General features: G+C 41.9%; 2 non-coding genes across 2 annotated transcripts; one reads left to right on the top strand and one right to left on the bottom strand.

Moving 5' to 3' along the window:
• Positions 1-9,341: 9,341 nt before the first annotated feature.
• trnaw-cca lies at positions 9,342-9,413 on the bottom strand. The gene has a single exon. It is a non-coding gene; the product is annotated as a tRNA-Trp (tRNA).
• Positions 9,414-10,046: 633 nt separating this feature from the next.
• On the top strand, positions 10,047-10,119 carry trnak-uuu. Its single transcript has one exon. It is a non-coding gene; the product is annotated as a tRNA-Lys (tRNA).
• Positions 10,120-11,490: the final 1,371 nt, after the last annotated feature.

Below are 11,490 nucleotides of genomic sequence, written 5' to 3' on the forward strand. Positions count from 1 at the left end.
AACTGATACATTTCTCGGATGCGGTGGGTTTTTTTTGAGATCGTTGTGCGTGAAAGCGACGCGTAGCGTCTCGGCGCCTCGTCCCATTGGCCGCCTCGGCACATCGGTGACCGGGCCGCTTTTTGAGATGGGGCGACAGGTTTCTTCGCCTGCTTCACCTGTTTGGCAGAGAGGTCAGGCAGGGGGTGTGGCTGAGCATTCGATGGCCTCTCAGTTTTGCTTTATGGCGTTTGTACATGGATTGATTGATGTTCCAGTAATGTGTCACTACAGTGACCTGGGGTTTCGAGAGCAAAGTCAATCCACTGAGCATGCCCACCATCATTCCAGAGTGAAAAACCTCTCTACGTGGGCTGTAGTGACAGGAAGCATGAAGAAACCAGACAAGGTTGATGGTCTTCATCCCAATTAAAGAAAGGTGATTGTAAAGGGGACAGCAAATAAGGGTTTGAACAAAGAAATATATAAATCACACTTTTGGGATCTGGGGATGTTTTGAACTCACTGATTTGCTGCTGAACATGGTTCAGCGATCTGTGTGTGTCTGTGTGTGCGCGTGCACGTGCGTGTGCGTGTGCGAGCATGTGCAAGTGTGTGGGAGAGGTGTATGGGTTGGCAGTGATATTATGAAAATACCCTCTTGTCCGAGTGTATCAATCAGAAGAGAACAGGAGATTGGGCCCACCTGTAAAAGGTATGAAGCAGTCGCAGCTGAATGCAGTTTAGGTGATATTAAATAACACTGTCTGGCATCTGCTTCACTTTGAGGAATGCATCTTGTCTTAAATTAAACAACTTCGCTCCATCAATGTCATTCACTGAAATGTTAAGACGTGGTTGTGAAATATTAAAGATATAAAGATGAATTATTAAATATTAAAGATAAATTACGTATTCCTCAATATGCAACCTGGACTGAATTATAAAACAACCACTGGATGCCAAACTATTACTTATGGCTTTGCATCTGATGACATCTGGATACCACTTCAATCAATCTTAATAAAAGAACATAAGTACATATGTATAATATGTGTGAACACATCTTCAATGTTTCCTCATGATGGAGTGATTGTAATATTAGGAGAGAGACTGTAGTGAAATTAAGATTTATCTTTAGGATGTTTGATGTGACCTGGTCTTTCTGGATGCTTCCAGGCTTATCTCTTGTTGCAAAATGAGTTTTTTTATGAAGAGTCGGTTATTAATTCAACAATATAATTTATCTGAAGAAAAAAAACATTGCATTTCAACACGTCGATCCTGCGTTCTTTGTTCTGGGCAATTGCACAAAGACCGCTGATAATTGTCCCCCATTCTGCTGAGCCGTCCTCTCAGATGAAATTGATTCTGTTCTCATGGGACTCATTCAATTCTTATTCAAGAACATCACCTCATTTAGCCTGAGCCGGTGAGCAGTGACCCGATGGCTCTTCGCTGGTCCTCGCCTGTGAATAGAGAGCTTGTCCGGTTTGCCTCTTCCCTGCGTGGGGAGAACCCTGTGCTTTTCAGAGATACGACTTACCTGGGAGCACTAATGAGGGGGCTTTTGTCTTCCTTGTTTTCTTTGTCCTCTATTATAACAAAAAATGACACATCGGGACAATGAGAACAAAAACCCAGCGCTGTGCTGAAAACGTGCTCGCCTGTCACCAGCAATTCACGCTTTGGTACTTTTAAGGTTTTTACCATATAAAATAAATGTAATTAAAGCGATTATCGCTGATTCTTCGGTCTATCAGGGTACTCAGGGTAATATTTGCATTTTATTTTTGCATGGTGTTCCCTCCAACTCACTCCTTAATTAACTCCCCTTTTGCAGCCAAATGTGTGAAAAAAGTGGTAAAATGCAGCCCATACAGAATATGGATAGGTGTGTTTATCCTCAGAGCTAAACTTGTTAGGGGGTATTCATGAAAATAAACGCAGCTCCTTGTACCTCAGGTGCTTATTAATATGACCTCTTTAAAAGAGAGAATTCAATAACTTCACAAGTGAAGAGCTTAAAAAAAAAAGAAAAAAAAAGGCACGTTTAAGATGAATGTGCCTGTGTAGTCATCAGTTTTCCTTCATTATCAGCACTGGAAGGAAATAAGAATACTGCATTCTGATTGGAGGAGAGGGGGGTGGGAGACACAGTACTCATGGGAGAATGGGGACTGAGCACTAGCCAATCATATTCTGTCGGTGACTCCATGTTATGAGTCAGTCCTGGTGTTTTGTTGTGGAAAGTGTTTGGAGAGAATTTTGTGTGACCCTGTGGTATGAAAACGGTAAGAGGGATGAACACAGACTGCCGTTCTGCACTGAAAATGGAGCCAACCTTGCTGGCATTAATACCCAGGGGAGCTGGCATCTACCTGTCTCCAACTTTCACAGTGTCTCTACACCCTCATGCTTTCCACATACTTTCCAGAGCTGGAGGTGATGCTATGGAAAGGTCGCGAGGCACTGTACACCCCCCTCCCCCCAACCCCAAACACCCCCCCCCCCCCACAAACGTTTTGTGTGTCCATAAAAGCCGGATTCACGTGAAGCTTCCCTGTCCAAAAAAAAAAAGAAAACCCACTTTGGCACCTTAATTGGAGTATATAAAAAAGGCTGGAGTATATCACTCCTCTTCACATTAAAAAAACGAGCATCTTTAATTTATCAGGATGCCACTTCAGAAATGATTACCCTCTTGGAACAGGAGCCTGTAAAAGTTTGCAGGAATAATTAATGGAAAACGCATTAGGCAGGAGGGAGGGAGAGGTCCAGCTCACATTCCCCCCTCATGACCATCCGTCAAACGTCAGAACTAAGTAGTGTTTACAGGAAAATTTCACTTCTTAACAAGGGCAAAATCCCATAAGTCTCCTTCGGGGTTTAATATTTGATAGCGCTGTTAGTAATGGACGCTCTCCGCTCTCCAGATGAAGGTGATGTGTCCTCTTCTGAAGTGGGGTGAGGGAAGAAGGGGGTTTCCAGAACTCAACGGTCTACTCCTTAAAATGGAATTCTTTGAGGTGTTGTTGTTTTTGAGCTTTGCCTATATCTTTCAAAGCATACAAGAAAAAAATGGTAAGGCTTGTCCAACTACAAAATTGTAAGTAATTGATTGCAGTGCACTTTTTAAATGGACTGAAATTATGTTCTTTGGATTACAAATTCTAAGCTTTGATGCTGAGCCTTTCATGTTGGAGGAGCCCTGCTGTTTTTAGTGTAGTGAATATAATATAATATTAGTGCTTCCATGATACTACCAATGGAATACAAAGGTAAAAAACGTATGTTTGTACAATATACCCAATATATATATGCATTATTTTACAAATACCTGTTCTGGAGACCGCATCCTGTTCTGGAGACAGCATTCCCACTTGTGGTTCTCTCCTGTTCACTAAAGAAATGTTCCAGTTCTCGATTATGTTTAAAGAACAGGATTGCGATTTTGACTATTCACTCATGGACTAATGACAAGTCCTGTTCATGGTATTGGAAAAGCAGACAGTATCTATTATATAACATTTGGTTAGTAAGATATGACACACTGCAGCTACATGAAATTACAATGTTTTGTTTTTGCCAGATTATGCACCGTCATTATTTACAACACATGGTATGTATATAAATGGTTCTCACATCCTCGTTAAAAGATGATGACATAAAAACAGAGTGGGATGCTCACTGAAGGGATCTGATTATTCTGTCGGGGACTCTGACCCTCTGACCCTCTTTCTCTCTGAATGCCAGAGTCCATTGTGAACATTTCAAACGGGAATGCAAAAACCAATCAGAGAGGAACAGCCAATCAGGGCCTCTCTCGGGAGTGAGGAAGTGTGCTCGATCGGGGTGCTTTGAATGACCCAGGTTTGAGTCCCGCGTGTGCTGATGACGTGTGATTATCTTCACCAAATCCTCCAGTGTCCCACAGTCCCATCAACAGTGGTCTAATGCAGTCATATCTGAACAAATAGACTGCGTGAATAATTCATTTGCAGTGGACAGCCCCGATTAAAAATGTATTTGCTTTTCATGAACGGCCGAGCTGACGCGTGGAGCGGAGGAAGTGTTTTAGCCGAAGGGAAATGGGCTGCCTGTGATTGGTCGGCTCTCTGACAGTGACCGGCACATCTTTATGCTTTTATCCCTCTCCTGTGAGCTTCCTGTTTCAGGTTAAATAAAATGGCCGCTCCTGAACAGCGGCTGGCCAAAAACCGAAGCCTGAAAGCCAAGGAGCAGCGTCGGTGTTCTGTGAGCGTTTGTCTTCAGCATTCAGTTAACCGCTCCTGTTTTAATCTCTTCACAATCATAGATTTCCGTGATGACACAAGCAAACGGAAATTAATTTTTAAAAAGGTAAAACATGAGGAGTGAGTTTTAATCGAGTTAAAGACTAGGTCAAAGACAAAAGTTAATTGAACCTTGGCACTAGTCCAAATTACAAACAAGTCTTGGTTTTAATTAATGGAAGACAAATTATGTTTTTAAAGTAAACAAAAATGAACATTGGCAGTCTGTCGAGGCTGAATCCTCCAAAATATTAGATTTTTATTTTAGACTGTGATCCTTTTAACCGTCCTGGCAGTGAATGGGAATATTTCCTAATCTTATTTTTGTAATAATAATAACAATAACAATGATAATATCACAACTCATATTTTTTTCAAATAACAAATCTTTAATAATAGGGTGAGGTCAACCAGTCATGTGTAGGGTAGTTTTACCATGTATCACAACTTTACTTATACATTGCACTAGTTAACATTATAATGTAAATGTTATTATGTATATCTGCTTATAAATGCTTGACAAAGCATTCATAAACGCATTATAGATTATTAACAACAACATAGATAAGTGGTTTATAACAATACTGTAATATGTTTATTATTTTATTGTTGCTACAAACCATTTACCTATGTTGTTGCACCGTGTTATAGGGATATGAATGTGTAAAATGGCATTAGGTGATACTTTAGGCCTGGAAAGCAGAGTCTTCTGCAGTCCCTCCTAAAAATTAGCAACATCACTTTTTGTTTGTGCTCCAAGGGAAAAAATATTAATTAAAATATACTCATTTGGGATTTTAGGAAAGCAAAGTGCCTTTCAAGTGGTGAGCAAACTCTACTGGAGCTGGAGATGGGCTGTTACAATCAAAGACGTTCTGTCCCCAAGGCCTGTGAAACTGCGGAGAGAAGAGTTCGGTTTTTTGTTGTTGCTTTTTTATATATTAATTAATTAATATTAATTTGGGTGTGGTGGTGCATTCTCCGTCTGTTAATTAGGCGGTGATGTGGGTGCTGTGGTAAAGCCCTCTGTTACAAATGCTGAAAAGGGTCGAATCCTAACCCCAGTCTTTTCAGCACCATGCTTTTAGGCTCCTGATGCTCCCAGATGACCTGTCCAGGTAAAGGTTTTTGGGGTCTTTGACGTGATTCAGAGTCCTGATGCCGTCTGTTACCGATGCGGCGGCGGTGTGGGCCAGCCGGTGGCCCACGGAAGGAGCCCAGGAGGCAGCTGGCCGATCCTCCTTCCACCTGAAAACGTCAGCGAGCAGGTGAGTAAATAAGCAGCCCGCATGGAAACAGAGCCAGCCTTCACACACAGGAGCCCGGAGCACACCTGCGCCGGGGCAGTATTCCTCTGAGATGTGATTACCTGGATTAGGGAGATTAGAGTCAGCGTACGATGGGCTGTCTAATCATGTCCTGGCAGCCTTGGCGTTTAATGGATTTTGCCTCATTTGTTTCTGTGAAATGCTGGGAGTTCTGAGTATAATCTGTGCTCACAGTGCAGCTGTTCCCTCACCCGCTACTGGCTCACTATTACTGACTTTTCCCAGGTTCTTTTAGCAGAGAATCTTTATAATTATTATTTTATTCATTTAAACGGTCTTCGCTTAATGGTGGTGCAGTGGGTAGCACTGTTGCCTCTGGTTGCCCACAGCAAGAAAGTACTTGGTTTGAATCCCTGGGCCTTTCTGTGTGGAGTTTGCATGTTCTCCCCCTGTCTCTGGGCCTTTCTGTGTGGAGTTTGTATGTTCTCCTCGTGTCTCTGGGCCTTTCTGTGTGGAGTTTGTATGTTCTCCCCCTGTCTCTGGGCCTTTCTGTGTGGAGTTTGTATGTTTTCCCCCTGTCTCTGGGCCTTTCTGTGTGGAGTTTGTATGTTTTCCCCCTGTCTCTGGGCCTTTCTGTGTGGAGTTTGCATGTTCTCCTCGTGTCCAAGTTGGTTTCCTCCAGGTACTCCGGTTTCCTCCCACAGACATGCAGGTTTGGTTAATTGGAGACTCTAAACTGGCCACAGGTATGAGTGTGTGAGTGAATAGTGAGTGAATGTGATGTTGTGCCCTGCAGTGAACTGGTGAACAAAACAAAAAAAAAGGGACCAGATTTACGACCCACTTGAATCAAAAACGTTTTGAGTCTGAGACGTTTGCTTTCACGTCTTCGAGGCTTCGCCAGAACGAGCGCTGGAGTTCACGGAGAGCGCTCACCCTCTCATCCCTCACCCTCTCATAAATACTCCTCATGTCCACAGAGAGCGCTCACCCTCTCATCCCTCACCCTATCATAAATACTCCTCATGTTCACAGAGAGCGCTCACCCTCTCATCCCTCACCCTCTCATAAATACTCCATGTCCACAGAGAGCGCTCACCCTCTCATAAATACTGCATGTCTACAGAGAGCGCTCACCCTCTCATAAATACTCCTCATGTCCACAGAGAGCGCTCACCCTCTCATAAATACTCCTCATGTCCACACAGAGCGCTCACCCTCTCATCCCTCACCCTCTCATAAATACTCCTCATGCCGAATGTGCCTGTTATTGGACTTCTTCCCGACAGACCAGCTGTAAACGCTCATCCATTTTGATTGCGCTGTTCCAACTGCCATCCGAAAAGGTGCCGTTGCGTGCAAGGCTGCCAAAATGATATTAGCGTCCGGCTTCTGAATGGCTGCTTGGTGTTCGGCTTCTGAATGGCTGCTTGGTTTGCTTCCCGCAGTTTATGCCTGAGAGTGATATATTTAGCCGTATAATGCCTGCTGTAATGGGCAACGATGCGTCTGTCGAGAATCAATTGAGTTTAGAAAGCACACTTAAAATTGTCATCGCAGAACTCTGAGAATGCTTTTGGACTGCTCCGCGCTGAATTTACTGTCCTTGGCTCATCAGGAGACGCGTTAATGCAAAATGTTATTTTTTTTGTCAGCAGTGCCAATGCTCAACTCAGCATCTCTTAAATTAACTGAATCTTGGCATTACAAGCAATCAGTTAAATAGATAGTTAAATAACCCTAAAAAATTGATTTTTGCCCCCTGAAGAAGACATGAGTTCTCTTGGATAAATCTCAGGAATCATTTGCTGAAAATAGAAATATTGTGTTTTTTTTATTTTTTTTATTTTTTTTACTACAACGGTTTTGTCAGCCAGGGCACTTTAAATATTTAAAAAATGTAAAAAAAACTTTTTTTTCCCGCTGGGCCTTCCCTGCATTTCAGATTATGGTCAATAGATGGTGCTCTAGGGCTGCAAGAGGATATTACTCTTGATAATATCATAAAACGAGAGTCATCTTTTTTCCCTTTTTGTTTCATGAGAATTATAAATTGTTATTGAATTATTCTTGTAATTAAAGGACTTTCAGATTAAGCTGATTAGAACATTCCTCCATTTTGTGTAAACGCTGACAGCTTCGGCCTGTTGGTAGTTGTAGTTTTCCAGCCCTCTGGATCCTTTGCTTTTTGGGCTCATCTGTAAAATGGATGAGCAGATGGAGGAGGCCTTGGCCCTCATTGGTTCAGCTTTGATAGGGAATGGGAAGGGATTGGTTGGACCTGGCGGATGGGGTCTTGGAATGCATGAGTAGATACAAACGCTTACAAAATCAAAACAGAACAAAAAATATCATTAGTCTCTAATTTTTGATAATATTTTCTATTTTATTGATGAATCATGGTTGAGTACTGGCAGGCAGTGTTGAGTTCTGAGACAGTATTGTGTACTGACAGGCAGTGTTGGGGACTGATGGACAGCATTGAGTACTAAGCAATTACTAGAGCATATCAGGTGTTTATTTTTCTTTGATGCTAATCCAGTGGTAGTATATTTTGGAGACGACTTGTACAACCTGTCTGCGTGATGTTTTTGAGCTTATATAAATTTTCTTGTGTATAATATTCTACATTTTCAGTGTCATCGTTTTTGCAATGGAAAGAGATTGTTTTGGAGGGATACAAGTTTAAAGTGGACAGTATGTTAATAAATCTTTTTAATTATTTTTTTCTTTAATCTTTTATTCAGTGCTGGCCCTCTAGCAGTGTTTTTCGTCTTTCAGAAGGGATCAAGTTTGCTTTGTTGTTGGAGGGTAAAGGGAAGGGCTCAGCTGGAGCTCACATCCTTGCTTTTGAGCTGAAGCTAAAATCGTGCTCTTAAAGTAAAACACGACACGTCCATGAAGGATTCACTTTAAGACAAAACCGAAAATGGAGCGTCTGAGAGACTCCTCCAAAGGGTGAAAGTGGACAAAGGTACTGTATGTACTGTCTTACATGTACTTTTGTCTGAGGAAAAAGTACATCAGTTAAATTATTAAGTATAATAGTTTGAAACACAATATGCTGTAGCACTAAACTTGCCTAGCTTCTATGCCTGAACTGCTGCAATGCCAATGGATGAATTTCTGTGGACTCATTAATACTTGAGGAGCTGTGATATCAATATTGGCACTGTGTGTATTGAAATGAGGATTAAGGGGATTATGTTTAATTTTCTGAATCCAGCAGTTTTAACCTCTGACCCCCTCGTTTAACGTCTGGCACTCTGAATACCGAACACAAGCGTATCAACAGTTAACTTTGCAGTTATGCAACATACATAAATTTAATCAAACAATAATGTGTTATTTATGAGAGGTTCTCCTAAGAATATGGAAGTCAGCAACAGAGAGAATGGGAAGCAGTCCGCTATCTTTGACTAGAACAACAACTGATGGCAGACTACACAGATATTGATGGTTTGGTGAATGCTGGTGCAGGAGCGCTGTGGGGCAGGCACTGGGCTAATTGAAAGGTTTTAGGGGTGCTGAGAAGGATGGTGGCAATGTTGGCGTATAGCGTCACACGTCTCTCCATTCTGCAGAACGGGGACAATGTGACCTTCTTAGCAGGAGATGATGGAACTGGGTAGGATCTTCTTATGTCTCTTCAACCATTCCAAACAGAACATTAGCTTTTGTTTTCTGTATCTCTTTTGTTGTGATGGACAAGCTTCCAACGTACCACTTGTAGGAGACATGACTTTCATCAACAAAACCACAGCTCAAAATTTTTTTGCTGCAACAAACATAAACCAGCTGACCACGACGTGATTTGAACACGCAACCTTCTGACCTGGAGTCAGACGCGCTACCGTTGTGCCACGAGGTCCGAGCCGACGCAGTCTCTCAGTCACCTGCACCACGTCACCATATTTTTATTATGCATCAGCAACTTTACAATGGCAAATACATTACATTACATTACATTACAGGCATTTGGCAGACGCTCTTATCCAGAGCGACGTACAACAAAGTGTATAACCATAACCAGGAACAAGTATGACGAAAACCCTAGAGAGAAGTACCGGTCCAAGTACAGGGAACAACCGCATAGTTCAACTTGGACCCTGATGGTTAAACTGATTAACACTAACAACGAGAACGGCAACAACGCAATCTATGGAAAAATAAAAATAAATAAAAATACAATTAGTCGTTAAGACAGGCGCATCGACTAAGTCACCTATTAAACAGCTGCCTAGTTACAACCCTAAGTTTTAGTCATTTACAGGGGGGAAGGGAGGGATGGGGAGAGGTGAAGCCTGAAGAGGTGGGTCTTCAGTCGTCGTTTGAAATGGGTCACAGTCTCAGCTGTTCTGACCTCCACAGGGAGGTCATTCCACCATCGTGGGGCCAGAACAGACAGGAGACGTGTTCTGGATATACCACCGATGATGAAGGCTTCGCCCGTATCCAAATATGGATCAGACTCCTGATCTCATGAACCAATCGTGCGCCCAGAGCCCGGATAGCTCAGACGGTAGAGCATCAGACTTTTAATCTGAGGGTCCAGGGTTCAAGTCCCTGTTCGGGCGGTGCAGGTTGCTGTGTTCTATCTGAAATCCGTTCTGCAAATGAGCCCTGTTTTAAGTCAGCAATACACAGCAGTGTTTTAACACAGCAGTTTCTAGTGCACGTTAAAAATGGTAACTCATCGTTTATGAATTCCACATGCCGATATAAATCCCTTTCCTCAATCTGTGGGCTCAGTTATATCCTGGATTTTCACTTCTTGCATCACTCCTATCCTCACTCCTTAGCTCCACCCACCAGAGGACGTGAGGAGGAGATGTAAGGATGAGATACGAGGACAGAGGAACCAAGGCGGCATGGATTAGGAAAACGGAACGTCAAGGAACAGTTTGAAGCCATGTCAGTTACAGACACAGCAGATGTGGAGAGGTGGATCGTTTATATATGTATATATATATAATTATTATTATTATTATTATTTTTATATGTTTTAAGACTTTTGCAAGTTGGCTGTTCTCATGTTTCCTTGCTGAAGCATCCTCCAGGAGCCTCCTCGCTCCTCCAAGGAGCCTTTGATGGGTTGGAATGTCCTTATAGATGGCGGACCTCGATCGGTTTTCTGGGTCCCGTGTGGACTGCAGAGAGGAGGATGGGTAAAATAAGCGATTTAAATGAAGCCCTTGTCTTTGCTAGTATTTATTTTATTTTTTTTAATGAATGCAAAACAAGCCAGTTATTAAGCCTTGTGGTGTCTTCATATTATGTATGCACCCTGCGTTCAATATTGTTCACCTAGAAACAACCTGTCAATCAATAAATTGCTGTTAACTGTTTTCATGCAGTTTTTTCAACTGTTTTTTCATTTCTTTGGTCTACAGCACTCTTTACTACAATACAGACAATAATAGATTTTTTTTGTTTGTCGCTGTAATAGATGTGTGGCACTTAACTTTGATTATGGCTTCATTCCTGCTGGGTTGAAAAAGGACAGACAATTGTTCCCTGATGGTGTACTGCTTTTATAGAAATATAAAAAAGGGAAACTTTCTCCAGGAAAAAAACATCAAATTGTATGCTGAAAAAATTACATTTTGTTGGTTTTCACTGATGTTAAACTCAGAAAAGGGTCATTTTGACCCTGAGTACAAAGTTAACCGACTACTTGTGCCCCATTTTTCTTATAGAAGCCAGATTAGTTTGAATTCATTTTTATATGGAAGTATATGAAACCAGAAGATTATATTGGAACTGGGAATGAGGGTAATGAACAGAGGTATTAAGAGACATTAAAATAAACTTGTTTTACAGCCAGAAAACGATCCAGATTTATGTAATAATGTTAATGCCTGAGGACAGCCTGGCTGGACAGATGCTATTCACACAGAGAACCACGGTGTACAGAAACTGTAATCTGTGTGGATTTAACTGCAACC

This window comes from Anguilla anguilla, chromosome 14 (assembly GCF_013347855.1).
Source record: "Anguilla anguilla isolate fAngAng1 chromosome 14, fAngAng1.pri, whole genome shotgun sequence".
NCBI classification, from domain to species: Eukaryota; Metazoa; Chordata; class Actinopteri; order Anguilliformes; family Anguillidae; genus Anguilla; species Anguilla anguilla.